At 48.5% G+C, this 13,825-nt stretch overlaps 2 non-coding genes across 2 annotated transcripts; both read left to right on the plus strand.

Annotated features, from left to right (window-relative positions):
- The first annotated feature begins 11,603 nt into the window (after nucleotides 1-11,603).
- Nucleotides 11,604-11,677, plus strand: TRNAV-AAC (transfer RNA valine (anticodon AAC)). Its single transcript has one exon. It is a non-coding gene; the product is annotated as a tRNA-Val (tRNA).
- A 5-nt stretch (nucleotides 11,678-11,682) lies between these two features.
- Nucleotides 11,683-11,755, plus strand: TRNAF-GAA (transfer RNA phenylalanine (anticodon GAA)). Its single transcript has one exon. It is a non-coding gene; the product is annotated as a tRNA-Phe (tRNA).
- The last annotated feature ends 2,070 nt before the right edge of the window (nucleotides 11,756-13,825 follow it).

Consider the following 13,825-nt stretch of genomic DNA (forward strand, 5'->3'; position numbering starts at 1 on the left):
GCTGGGCCGAACTCATGTGGCTGATGTGTAAATCAATGCTTCGGTCCCACGCCATACAAGGAAGCTCAACTGGGTAGCAGTTAGGAAGGTTAAGTGAGCACATAAGCCTAATGGACCTAAAGCCCATTTCGAACTGGATTAATTTAATAAGTTAAAAATGGGCGATTTCTGAGATAGATCAGCAGATAGGATAGGGTCTTAACCCTATCCACTCAGAGAGTCCAGATCTGAATGTGATTCAGATCTGGAAACCTTCTAACGAGATTAGGAGAAAGCTGATCTAATCTGCAGATAAGATAAGGGTTTATCCTTATCATCTAAAAGGATGTCTGATCCAAATCATATTTGGATCAGTAGCTCCTAATTGGATTAGGAGTTGATCTTTTAGGATTACAAAAGAAGGAGGGGATGACAACCTTTAGAGAGAGATATTCACATTCTCTTCAGAGCTGAAATCCCAGAAGAAAGATTTTTGCAATCCCTGTGAAAATCTTTCTTGCCGCCTCCTTCCTGCAGCCGCCAGACATCCAGTTCGATCTCCAACTTTGTGGGAGAAAGCAAGATTCGATCTTGTCATCAGTTCTTTGAGAAAGAATTGATAGGAAGCTGTACTCACGTGCCATCCTTCTATTTCTTGCGAAGGACAAAGTTCTTGGAGAAGAATATTGCGGATTCTGCTCCATCCTACACTGCGCCATCTTCAGTGGGAGCAGTCTTTGGATCCTACCTTGGGCGTGAACACCTTCATTGAGAGATAATATTTCTCTATATCAGGTATACCTCCCTCCTACTCCTTTTGGTTCAGATCTGATTCAGTTTATGGTTCAAGATTGATCCTTGAAAATATGATTTTCTAAATAGGGAATTCGATTCTCAATTGAAAGGGAGAGAAATTCTTTTGAAATTCGCCCACCTTGTTCCGTAAGATTTGGGCGTCTATACAATGGATCTCTCATCCCTTCAAAACTACCCCTTTTTAATTAATCTCATTAAGCCAGTTCGAATTGGGCTTTAGGCCCATTAAGTCCATCTGCTCACTTAGCTTCCTAAATGCTGCCCAGTTGGTTATCCTTGTATGGCGTGGGACCCAAACATTGATCTACACATCAGCCACATGGGTTCAGCCCAGCCTCTGTTACAAGGCCTGGCCGAATTCACTATAGGAGACAGTGAACCCCTAAGTTCATCACCATTGGCTCTTAATGGGCCCAACATTTACAATAAATGGTCCTTGGGTCAAAGCACCTTATAAAATTGCAAGGACTTGGGCAGATGCAAGATTAGCCCATCAGGTATTACCCTCAATGGTCTTACACTTAACCTTTCAGCCCATAATGATCAAACACTGCCCGACAAGAGAGGACCTCTCCCTCGGCTACAAGAAACAGTGTTGCACTCTCTACTCACATGGATCCCGGGAATTAAAACCTTTTGCAAACATTTTGAAACCATAATATACATATATATGTATATATATATGTATATCTCTATATAAATATATTTTGCAAAACAAATTTCAATGGTTGAAATCGACTATCGGTAGTTTTGGTTTCCATCAGAGAGAGAGCATGCTCAATCATTCACTTTGTCCGACAAAGGGGCTGATCCTATCACTATGATCACCCACTCAGATGAATTCTTGGATTGTCCCAACATACCCAAGTTTTGTCCCCCTGTAAAGATCTCACTGATTGGCATATCAAAGACAGCCCAATCTGACACCTAGTGTAGTATCATAATCGAGTCTAGAGGTCAGGTGTAACATTCTAGTTTTGCCCATCTATCTCCAAGGTCCAAGGCAATACTGGAATTCTGGTCCGGTTCAGGGTTTCGAGAAAACCCACACTACATGTGATGAAGGATGATTTGACCCAACCTATGAAACGGTGACACGTAGACACTGACTCAGCATAAGCAACAACTTAGCATTGTGGCCTAGTACAACCAACGGTCCCATAAAGCAGCTCGCTACATCGTAGCGCGCAAAAGGAGTAGCTTGCCACAACGCGAGCTCCGGGTTCCCCGAGCTACCTCTAAAGGGATATTCCGAGACAACTTTAACTTGCGAGCTAAGAAAACCAGCTTGCCCGAGCTCCCAAGCAGACAAGTCATCCCGAGGACCAATTCTACTAAGGATACTCCTGAAGTATTCCGAGCTCGCTGCAAAGTAGCTCGCGAATGGGCCGTACGAGCATTCCTCAGGAAGCTTCTATCTGACAGGTCATACCGATCAGACTACGCCACGTCCCTTACTAACGGCGCAGTCCCTGTCCTTTCGACAGTCTGCACCCATGTCACTCAGTAGGCGGAGGCGTGCTTGTCACTTTGGAGACGTGTCACTCACCCGGGCGAGGAGTACGTCACAAAGGCCACCTGCGCAGCCCTGGCAGGTAACGACTGTGGTAGGGGCCCAGTGGCGGTTATGCCCGATCTCACAAGAGCGCCCCTATAAAAGCCCTCAGGGCAGAAGATAAGCTTCTTCTTGAGACCTCTAATCTCTCGAGTATAGTGATAAAGCACGACCTACACTCTTAGCTACCAACTCTTCTATTCCTTCTTTCTTGCGTTCTAACTTAAGCATCGGAGTATCCCCACTGGGTAAAATCCCCGGAAATCCTTCCCTTCATCTTCTCAAGTGTCGTCTGTCGCCAACAAGGAGCCAGTCAGCAGTCAGCTAGGAGTGCCCGGATCGTGTCGCATCATTTGGTGCCGTCTGTGGGAAAACGCTTCAAAAGGCCTTTCTCTCTAAACTTTCTCAGTCTTTTCCTCCTCGAAACAATCCAACACTCATGGCTTCCTCTAGCAACGTCGGACGAAGCATGGAAATGGACAACTCTAGGGAACAACCCCAGCTTCCTACTGTCTGTATCGGACAATTCACCATCCCCCTCTCTGCGGACGAAATCCCCCGCTTGAATGTGCCTCTCACAGTGGCACCTGTCGTCATCCCACTCCTTGCTACAGTCGGAGTGACGTTCACCGAACCTTCGGTCGTGCCCCCAGCAGCCAGCTCAAACCAACTAGAGGACTTGATGCAGTGCATGCGGGCCATGTAGGCCCAAATGCAACAGTTCCAGCAACTTCAGCTCTATCAACAACACGTACTGCACCGGGTCTCCAAGTATCAGTATCAGCAGCAGTTCCCCCAACTGCCTCAACCTCAACTTTCGCAGCCACAGTTCCCGCCTCGGCACCTAGCCTCGCACAGCATGCTAAGTCTCGCAACCAGGACGAGCGCCCCTCTGGCCAAGGAGAGGTCCCCCAAAACCTCCCAAAAAACCAAGCCTCCCCCTGCCGTAGATGAGAGAGACCGGCTACCACGACCTCACCGCGGGTGCACAGGTTGGGAGGACCCCAGCTTGCCAGGTCTACGTCGCCCCAGCAGTCAAAGTTTGAAACCCCGCTCCTTGAGAACCGGTTTGAGGTCCTGGCAACAAATTCCAAACAGGACCCCTCTGTTCGCAGCCATCACCAGTGGACCGGGCTACTTTCTGCACAAACCATTCCGAACAACACAGAGGTGAGCAGCACAAACGCCGAGCCCACCAAGAAGCAGAGACGCCGCCACCGAGCTCGCCGATCTGTCACTCACGATTTGCCCGAGCTCATGGGCAAAGAAGAGGTAAGCTCAGCCGAAGTCAAAGCTCCCCTCCTCTCGGTTCCATCCCCCTGTCCTCTGAACTCCTGGCAGCCCCGATGCCCAAAGACTTCAAGCTCCCCCCTCTTGACAAGTATGACGGGTCGTTTGACCCAAACGATCACGTAGATGCCTTTCAGTCACAGATGCACCTGGCGCGAGCTAGTAAGTCGTGCATGTGCGTGGCCTTCTCCACTACTTTTAGGGGAGCAGCCCGTACGTGGTACTGGAACTTGGCACCCTGGTCGATAAGAAGTTGGGCGCAGTTTGCACAAACCTTCACGTCCCACTTCGTTACTAGCAAGCGGTGTTCGCGAACTGAAGAAAATCTCCTCAGCATAGTACAGAGAGAGGGAGAATCCATCCGAAGCTATATCAAGCGGTTCAACGATGCCTGTATGCAAATACCGCGCTTGGACCCCACCGTACACCTTGTAGCGGCTAAGAAGGGCATGACACACAAAGAGTTTAAATGGCACATGGTCATCAACCAACCAGCGACCATAACCAAGTTCCTAAAGCTTGCGGACAGGTTCATAGCCACCGAAGAGGAGATCAACCAAAAGGGCGAGGGTGCATCCAAAACAAGAAAGAGGGAAGGAGAGCTCTCCAGTCAAGGAGACAGCCGAAAGAAAAAGGACGCAGTTCAGGGGGCAAGGCCGGGTCAATTATTCCGACCTCCTATAGCGGACCAAGTCGATTACACCCCACTGAACGCGAAGAGGGCTGAAATCCTGATGGCAATCAATGATGCCCCGTACGTGAAGTGGCTACCCCATCTGAGGGCGAATCCCAATGAAAGAAATAAGAATCTGTATTGCAGTTTTCATAAAGATCACGGTCATAGTACTAAGACTTGTAAAAACCTCCGCGACGAGATAGAGGAGCTCATCCGTCGCGGGTATCTAAGAAACTTTGTACAGAATAATAATAATAGTAATAAAATAGGTCGGCAAGGGGAGCACGGTAAGGACGCTCCCGAGTCCAGCAGCAGGCTGGCCGAACAACTGCCGAGGCAGCCTCCGGAGGAGAGGCCAGTTCGGGGAACCATCCACATGATAGTGGGAGGCTCTATCGTCGCGGGTTGCACTTCAGCAGCAGCTCGGACTTCGGTTCATGAAGCCACTCGGGAGGAGCAGAACCCCCCAAAACGGCCGAGGACAGAAGAGCCAATTTTCTTCACAGAAGATGATGCGCGAGGAGTCCACTACCCCCACGACGACACGCTCATAATAAAACTAAGAGTCAACGACTTTGAGGTCAAGTGTGTACTCGTCGACTCAGGCAGCTCAGCCGACATCCTCTTCAAAGCTGCATTTGACTAGCTCCAGTTGCAGAGAAGCAACCTGAAGCCCGCAGACACTCCTTTGGTAGGCTTCAGCGGAGAAGAAGTCCGGCCCCTTGGGAAAATAACAGTACCTATGGAAGTCGGCACGTGGCCTTGTGTGGTCATATTCAAGAACGACTTCTTGGTGGTCACAACACCCTCCCCCTACAATGCCATAGTAGGTCAATCGATCACCCATGTCCTACGGGCGGTGGTCTCCACTTACCATTTGGCTATGAAGTTCCCAACCGACTTCGATGTGGGAGTAGCGCGAGGCGACCAACTCGAGTCCCGTAAGTGCTACGTCGCCGCCCTAAAGGGAAAAACCAAGGTAGCCGAAGACCTCGAGCTGGAGTGGCCAACGGAGCAAGGTGAACCTCTACGATCAGCAGCAAACCCAACTCGAATGCTTTAGATCGGCGCTTCCGTCCAAGAACCTCTACGATCAGAACTATTAGGCCCGTTAGACAGAAGAAACGCAACCTAGCCCTGGAGCGGTGGAAAGCAGTCAACGAGGAGGTCGAAAAGCTCCTCGCAGCTGACTTCATAAGAGAAGTCCACTACCTGAGTTGGGTAGCCAACCCCGTCCTGGTAAAGAAGGCCAACGGCAAGTGGCGCATGTGCGTCGACTACACTGACCTGAACCTGGCTTCCCAAAAGACTGCTTCCCTCTCCCCAGAATTGACCGATAGGTGGACGCAACCTTAGGGCACGAGTTGCTATGCTTCTTGGATGCCTATTTGGGCTATAACCAGATCAAGATGGACCCGACGGACGAAGAAAAGACTGTCTTCATCACAAAGTTCGGCCTATACTCTTACAAGGTTATGCCCTTCGGGTTGAAAAACGCAGGGGCAACCTTTCAAAGGCTTGTAAATAAGTTGTTTGCACCGTTAATCGGCAAAAAAGTAGAATGCTATGTAGATGACATGGTCGTCAAAACTCAATTCTCACATGAACTAATACAAGACTTGCATTCTGTTTTCGAAATTTTGCGTAAGTTTAATATGAGATTGAACCCAAACAAGTGTGTGTTCGGTGTGATCTCGGGTAAGTTCCTAGGATACATCGTTAACCGGTGCGGCATTGAAGCCAACCCGGATAAGGTTAAAGCCATCTTAGACATGAGACCACCCCGTAAGTTGAAGGAGGTTCAGAGGTTGAATGGCCGCATAGCCGCCCTGAGACGCTTCATGTCCAAATCGGTGGACCGCTGTCTGCCGTTCTTTAAGGCAATCAAGAGCAAAGGGTTCGAGTGGACCCAAGACTGTCAGCTCGCGTTTGACGATCTCAAGAAATACCTCGCTAGTGTGCCGACCTTAACTTGGCCCGAGGAGGGCGATGTTTTAGAACTGTACATCTCGGCGAGCAACGGAGTGATTAGTTTGGTACTAATAAAGGAAGTAGATCGGGTCCAATGACCCATCTATTATGTTAGTAAAGTATAGCAGGGAGTAGAAACGAGATACCCGGAGATGGAAAAGCTAACATACGCACTGGTAATCGCAGCTCGGAAACTCCGCCCGTACTTCCAAGCTCATGTTGTTATCGTCCTCACTAATAGACCCCTGAGGCAAGTATTGCTTAAGCCCAAGGTCTCTGGTCAGTTGACGAAGTGGGCCGTTGAGCTCAGCGAGTACAACCTCTAGTACAAGTCGCGAACTGCCATTAAGGCTCAAGCCTTAGCAAATTTCATTGCCGAGTGCACGTTCAGCTCTGAAGCCCCTAGGTCGATCGAGCGCGAGGTCCCAAGTTCGGGTGAGCTCGAAGCTCCCAAGCCGGTTCAGTCTAAGCCCCATGAGGTAGCAGCCAATGTGGCATCTCTCCTAGCTAGGCCAAGTGCGAGCTGGGATGAGGAGCCTTGGATCCTTCATGTAGATGGCTCCTCGAACAAATAGGGCAGCGGGGCCAGAATAGTCCTGCACGGCCCAAGTGACACGAAACTAGAGTACGCGCTACGCTTCAAGTTCGCGGCGTCTAACAATGTAGCGGAGTACGAGAAGTTGCTAGCTGGACTAGCCTTAGCCAGAGAAGTAAGAGCCAAGCACATCGTGATCTGCTGCGACTCCCAGCTCATGGTTAACTAGGTCATTAGCGAGTATGAAACTCACGAACCGACCATGGTAGCCTACTTAACCAAAGTCAGAGAAGCCCTGCCCAACTTCCAGTCACACTTTATTAGACAAATCCCTAGGTCAAAGAATGCTGAGGCCGATGCCCTGTCCAGGTAAGCCAGCACCAGCGACATTACCATGAGAACCGTGTACATAGAGGACCTGTCTCGGCACAGCATTCTCAGGGGGGCAGGGGAGGTCGCTCCCGTTGTTCAAGCAGAGCCGAGCTGGATTGACCCGCTCGCGAGCTTCTTGCTACACGGGACCCTTCCTGCAAACCGCAATGCAACTAGAAGGGTGCAGCGCTAGGCAACCAAAAATGTCATGATAGACGAACAAATATACCGGAGATCTTACACGCTCCCCTACTTACGTTGCTTGCGACCTACCAAAACCAAGCTCGTACTCCGCGACACCCATGAGGGTCTGTGCGGTGGGCACTTGGGGGGCAGGGCCCTCGCCCAAAAGGCACTCCGACAAGGGTATTATTGGCCAACAGTGAAGGCAGACGCTATTGAGCTCGTCAAGAAATGTGACAAATGCCAGAGACATGCCAATATTCACCACCAACCCGCTGCCGACCTCAAGTATCTTACCAGCCCGTGGCCGTTCGCCCAGTGTGCTCTCTTCAGTAAGCCGGGCGATTTGAGCCTCCTCGTCATGGACGAGTAGCTCCTGAGAATCACTCCCCTTGCGGGTGTGGTGGATCTCTGATTGGTGGCCCGCTGGTCGACGGCGTCACCACGGTGGATGCGCGTCTGGAGAGCCATGGCATGGATGGCAGAGTTCACCTATCGATGGAAAAGAAGATCAGAAGACAGCAGAAAAGGGCAAAACAAGAGAGAAAAAGGGAAAAAGGTCACTTACCACCATGCAATGCGCAGAGGCGAACGCAGAGAGATCCCAAGGCTCCATGTTTCCCCATTGAGCGATCTCGTCATTAGTGATTGCCTTCCGACTCCTCCGATGAGCTACCAGATAATCATTTTTCCCTTCCTAGTTTCCCACTGGGAACTGGGGGTAAGGACGGGGCTGAAGAGGGTTACAAGGGGCCTCCCCCGATTGAGGGAGCTCGTTTCCCCTAGGGTTAATCCCACTAGCCCCCTTAGGAGGGGGCATCGGAACCTCGGGCGAAGGAGAGTGTAGGACCGGCTCGGTAGACCCGAACTCAGTACTCCCCGAAGGAGGGGTTTGGTCAGGGCGTGTCCTCTTCGCATGGCGCCTCTGACTGCTCGAGAGAAGGCGGCGTGAATTGGCACTGGACATGATGGCTGCCAAAACACCACAAGGTATTAATCCGACAAGAAACAAAATACACATGCACAATAGTCACAAGGCACTACGCGACCTAAAAGGCCGACCTACCCGGACTCAAGCCTGCCTGCACGAGCTTCTCCTCGGTCAAGTAGTCCGAGCAAAGGAAGCCTACCGATGCCCAGGACAGCATCGTTTTCCGAGTCTCAGGGTCCAGCTCGGCACCGGGGTCCTGGATGGCACCCCTCCAAGTAGTGGGGAAGGGCCACCCCTCGGGGTTACGGACCACAAAGTAGTCCCGCTTCCAGGCGGGAATCTTATTCAGTAGCTCGTACAAGAGCTTATAGCCGCGACGGGGAGAGAGGTAATAAAAGCGCCTCTCCGGAGGAACCCCAGGAGCAGCGTTTTTTATACAAAGGATAGAGACAAAAATATCAAGGTCTAAAGGAAGGCAGTACTCGTAACACATGGATATAGTCCCAACCATGTTTCGAATGGCACTGGGATGAAGCTGGTCAGTGGTGACGCTGAAGTGATTTAACACCTCCACTATCAAGGGGTGCAGGGGGAGACGCAAGCCAGCCTCGAGTTGTTCCTGAAAGATTACTATGCCATTGGGACCATGCTCCCAGGGGAAGTTGCCACTAGGGAGGCTGTAAACTAGGTCCCCAGGGAGGCGAAAGTAGCAGATTAGAGACCTGAGTCTCTCCGCTGCCATTAAGGAAGGGCCAAAGGTATTAGGCTCCCTCCCCCTAGAAGTAGACGCCATGCCGCTAGAGGCCTCCCGAGCCTCCGGGATCTGCTCCCAGGAACCTCCTGAGCTCGAGGGTGCATCATCATCCTGGCTATCGCCCCTATGATAGGTATGGTATGGGTACCTAGACATGGCTGACAGCGATTGGAACACAACAGAGTAGACGGAACGGAGCAGACTGAGGAACTCGGGTAAACTAGGTGAAGTGTGCGACCTCAGGATCCAAAGGTAGCAAGATGGCGTGAGAGAAAATAGGGCCCAAGGGGGCCCCCTATTTATAGTCTCCACCCCTTTCAAATTGACGGCCTGGATCAAAACAAGATCCAACGGTCTGCGGGCCCCCTGACCGCACGACTTCTAAAAACCAAAGGCAATTGGCGGCACGTCTTTCATAGTTAAGGTAGACGCAGCCGCACGACGTTCGGAGTAAAAAGCCACCTCGGCACATTTTCGGAATCCGAAAAATCAGGAATGTCAGAAAATTTCTTGATTCCTGCAAATGCATTTAATGAGGGCAGTCAATCAAGTTTGAATTTCGGTCAAATCAATCCATCGCACTTCATAAACTCCCCGCGCTAAGGCGGTACTCTTAGCTCGAGGAGTGGGGGCAATTGATGAAGGATGATTTGACCCAACCTATGAAACGGTGACACGTAGACACTGACTCAGCATAAGCGATAGCTTAGCATTGTGGCCTAGTACAACCAATGGGCCCATAAAGCAGCTCGCTACATCGTAGCGTGCAAAAGGAGGAGCTCGCCACAACGCGAGCTTCGGGTTCCCCGAGCTACCTCTAAAGGGATATTCCGAGACAACTTTAGCTTGCGAGCTAAGAAAACCAGCTCGCCCGAGCTCCCAAGCAAACAAGTCATCCCGAGGACCAATTCTACTAAGGGTACTCCTGAAGTATTCCGAGCTCGCTACAATGTAGCTCGCGAATGGGCCGTACGAGCATTCCTCAAGAAGCTTCTATCTGACAGGCCATACCGATCAGACTGCGCCACGTCCCTTACTAACGGTGCAGTCCCTGTCCTTTCGACAGTCTGCACCCACGTCTCTCAGCAGGCAGAGGCGTGCTTGTCACTTTGGAGACGTGTCACTCACCCGGGCGAGGAGTACGTCACAATGGCCACCTGCGCAGCCCTGGCAGGTAATGGCTGTGGCAGGGGCCCAATGGCAGTTATGCCCGATCTCACAAGAGCGCCCCTATAAAAGCCTTCAGGGCAGAAGAGAAGCTTCTTCTTGAGACCTCTAATCTCTCGAGTATAGTGATAAAGCACGACCTACCCTCTTAGCTACCGACTCTTCTTTTCCTTCTTTCTTGCATTCTAACTTAAGCATCGGAGTATTCCCACTGGGTAAAATTCCCGAGAATCCTTCCTTTCATCTTCTCAGGTGTCATCCGTCACCAACAAGGAGCCAGTCAGCAGCTAGTTAGGAGTACCCGGATCGTGCCACATCAGCATGTACCTCAGGTCTCACCTTATCAGCTGAGACAAGCCACTCCAACCAACTTGGCGACACATCAGTGTCAGCCTTGGCAGGATAAATCTCCCCAGATCTATCCAACGGCTGTGAAGATTCTAAACTAACATGAGTCTCATATGTGTCCAATTTAAGGGTATTACACAGAAACACACCATACACTGTCTAACAATTTACACTGTTACCTGATGCAAAATTTGCACTTTTTTGTCCCATTGTCATAATAGTGCAGTTGCGTCTGAAAAATTGTTGCAAAGACGAGTGCGCTGATCTTCCCTATTTTTTCCTTTAAAACAAACGTAGCTTTAGTGCACAATGGCTCTAAGTACAACGTTTTAAAAAACGACCCAGAAACGGAAACATTTTGGGCACCGGTTTTCGGGTCAATGGTCTGACCGTCCGGTTCGAACGGATGGTCCGTTCTGATGTCAAAATTAAAAAAATATATAAAAAATAAAAAAAATGGTCAAGAACCGTTGAATAGGTCAACGGTTTTTGACCAGATTCCGGGTTTTAGGCAAAATAGAATCGGTTGCCTGGACAAGAACTACAATGTCAGTTGATAGTTACACATCCACACAGGAAAAAAGATTCTCAATGTTCTAAAAATGGACTGACCAAACTGCCATAATAATTTAAATTAACATATAAATGTTATTTTATTGAGTTCTGACCCCAACCTGTTTGAATTTGGAATATATTGATACATCTGAGGATTCTACCAAGTCTGTTCAGCTGATTTGAAGCACTCTGCACTCCCCATAAACTATTCAAAGAGGTTGAAGGGGACAGCCCTTCTATGGGAGAGTATAGTTCAGCTGAAGATTCGATTTACCTGTCCATGTTGGGCTCACCTTTAAAAGCCAGAAGCTGCCACTGCGCTTCACCCTTCCCAAACATTAGTTCGTGTTTGTTGAAAACTATGAAAAGCACAAATGGTTTGTGGTTAATGGTTAATGGTTGAAAACATTAGTTCGGGTTGTTTCTTGATGCAATGCTGCTTTAGTTGTTGGCTATCGGGTTCCTTATAACGGTGTCGTGGTGTAGTTGGTTATCACGTCAGTCTAACACACTGAAAGTCTCCGGTTCGAGTCCGGGTGACGCCACTGTTGCGGGTATAGCTCAGTTGGGAGAGCGTCAGACTGAAGATCTGAAGGTCGCGTGTTCGATCCACACTCACCGCATCATCATCTTTTATATATTCTTTTCGATCAATTTGGTTTTCGGGTCAGCAGATAGCAGAGTCTCGTCGGAAGCATCGAATCATCCTTGGTTTCCCCGGTTTCAGTTGAAGCCTCTCAAAACCATGACAAGCAAAGGGCAATGCTTCAGGGGACTGGTTGGCAAGCAAAGGATAAGCTCATGAAGACGTCACCCTTACAAGCTTCCCATGGGAGCTAAGCTTTCGTGTTTTTCTTGATGCAGTACTGGATCGGGTCATGCCCCGCTGGTGCTAAAATTTCCCTTACGTTATTAAAAAGAACCTTGTGATTTCTAATGCAAAAGAAAAGAATTGATCCATTTTATGAAGTCCAAATACTCCACAATGAATCCTAACAAGGTAAAAAAAATTTAATAAAAAGATAGAAATAGGGCTCCTTCACAGAAAAATGATTAAAAAATAATAAAAATGAAAATATAGCAACGAAAAGTAAAAAGTGTGAATAAATAGGTAAAAAAAATATTATTAGAATAGGAAAAAGGAAATATAATAAAATAAATAAATAAATAATTTCTTTTGTGTTAGTTCATGCCTAATTAATCGTATATTTTTATTTGTATGCTTGGTGATGATGCGCATTTCGACAACTCCCTATTGGGATGGCAATTCAGATGCCACGCTGGACAATTTGTACCTGGAAAGTGGCTCGAATGCCTAACTGAACATTTCCTACATGGAAGGTGTCTCGAATGCCCAACCGAGCAGTTCCTAGTTGGAAGGTGGCTTGGATTCTTGGCTGAACAGGTGACGAGCTGTATAGTTTATTGGGGCGACCTGCAAGGAAACAATGTTAGAGTGCATGGGTTACTTTACCCGGGGTGGGCACTCCGATTCTTAAGTCGGCGAATGCAGAGATTTTTAGAGAGCTAGAGAGCTATGAGAACTAAATTATGCATACCTTCGAGGTTGGGGGTTAAGGCCATTATATATAAGCATTGTTTGGCGCGCATCGCGTTTGAGATCTCTAGGAAGATGTGCCTAACCGGTCCAAAGTCCTCGGAGGTAGTCATGCACGTAGGCCGGTCTTTGCGCCTTATTCAGTTTCCTCTAAAACATTTGTGTGGAAGTCAACTTTTGAGAGACCCGGGAGTGATGAGATGCATGTAGAATTGGTCGGTGAGCACATTTTGCGGATCACCACTTGGACCTCAATCAAGTTGACAAGCCATCGAGGGAGGCTGCTCCTCACATCGAGGTCACTTCCACCGGTACCGACGAAGTACCATAGGTCGGCCCTAGACGAGGTGTTGCTAGCCCCCCTGTTGGGGTGCCCGAGTTGTGGACAAGATCGCCAAGTCGGCGAAGGTAGGTCGCCAGGTGGGACTCCATCATTTTGGCTAAGCCAAGTCATTGCCTAGGTGGTGCCGGGGTGTCAACCAATTGTTCCGAGATGCCATGTGTCATGATGTCAGTGGAGGGCCAAATCTACCCTCATCAATTGCCCCCACTCCCAAGTTGAAGTCAGTTCAGCGAAGGGAGTAGCTTGTTGTTGGTCCTTTGGCACGGAGTGACTAGTTTGATGAGCTCTTAAGCATCAGCCCAACATGATTATACACATTCATATATACACATATAGATATATATTTACATGTATACATACATATTTGCATATTTGCATACATATTAACACACACACACTATATATATATATATAATTTCTATCTTAACTATGACATATCTAAAATTCAAGTAATTAATATTCATAAAAAAAAAGATAGAAATTGAAAATTAACAAAAGTAACAAAATGATTAAAAATAAACTTAAATATTTGTTATTCAATTATGACATCATGGGTTTCTTGGAAAAGTTGGGTCGTTGACCCACCATCTAGATAAGAAAATAGCGTTGCTTTTGTATTAGTTTTAAATTAGGGAAAATTATAGTCAGAGCCGGTTGTACATTTAAATTTAGGCCACAAGTTGGTCCATAAACCAACATAATTCTGATAACCGGCTCTACATTTCAAATTATAAAAACCCTCGCCATGTCATCGGAGGCTTATGTGGTTGTTGCCAACATGGGACTCTTAAT

This window comes from Nelumbo nucifera, chromosome 2, assembly GCF_055504915.1.
Source record: "Nelumbo nucifera cultivar China Antique chromosome 2, China Antique-T2T, whole genome shotgun sequence".
In the NCBI taxonomy this organism is placed as follows: Eukaryota; Viridiplantae; Streptophyta; class Magnoliopsida; order Proteales; family Nelumbonaceae; genus Nelumbo; species Nelumbo nucifera.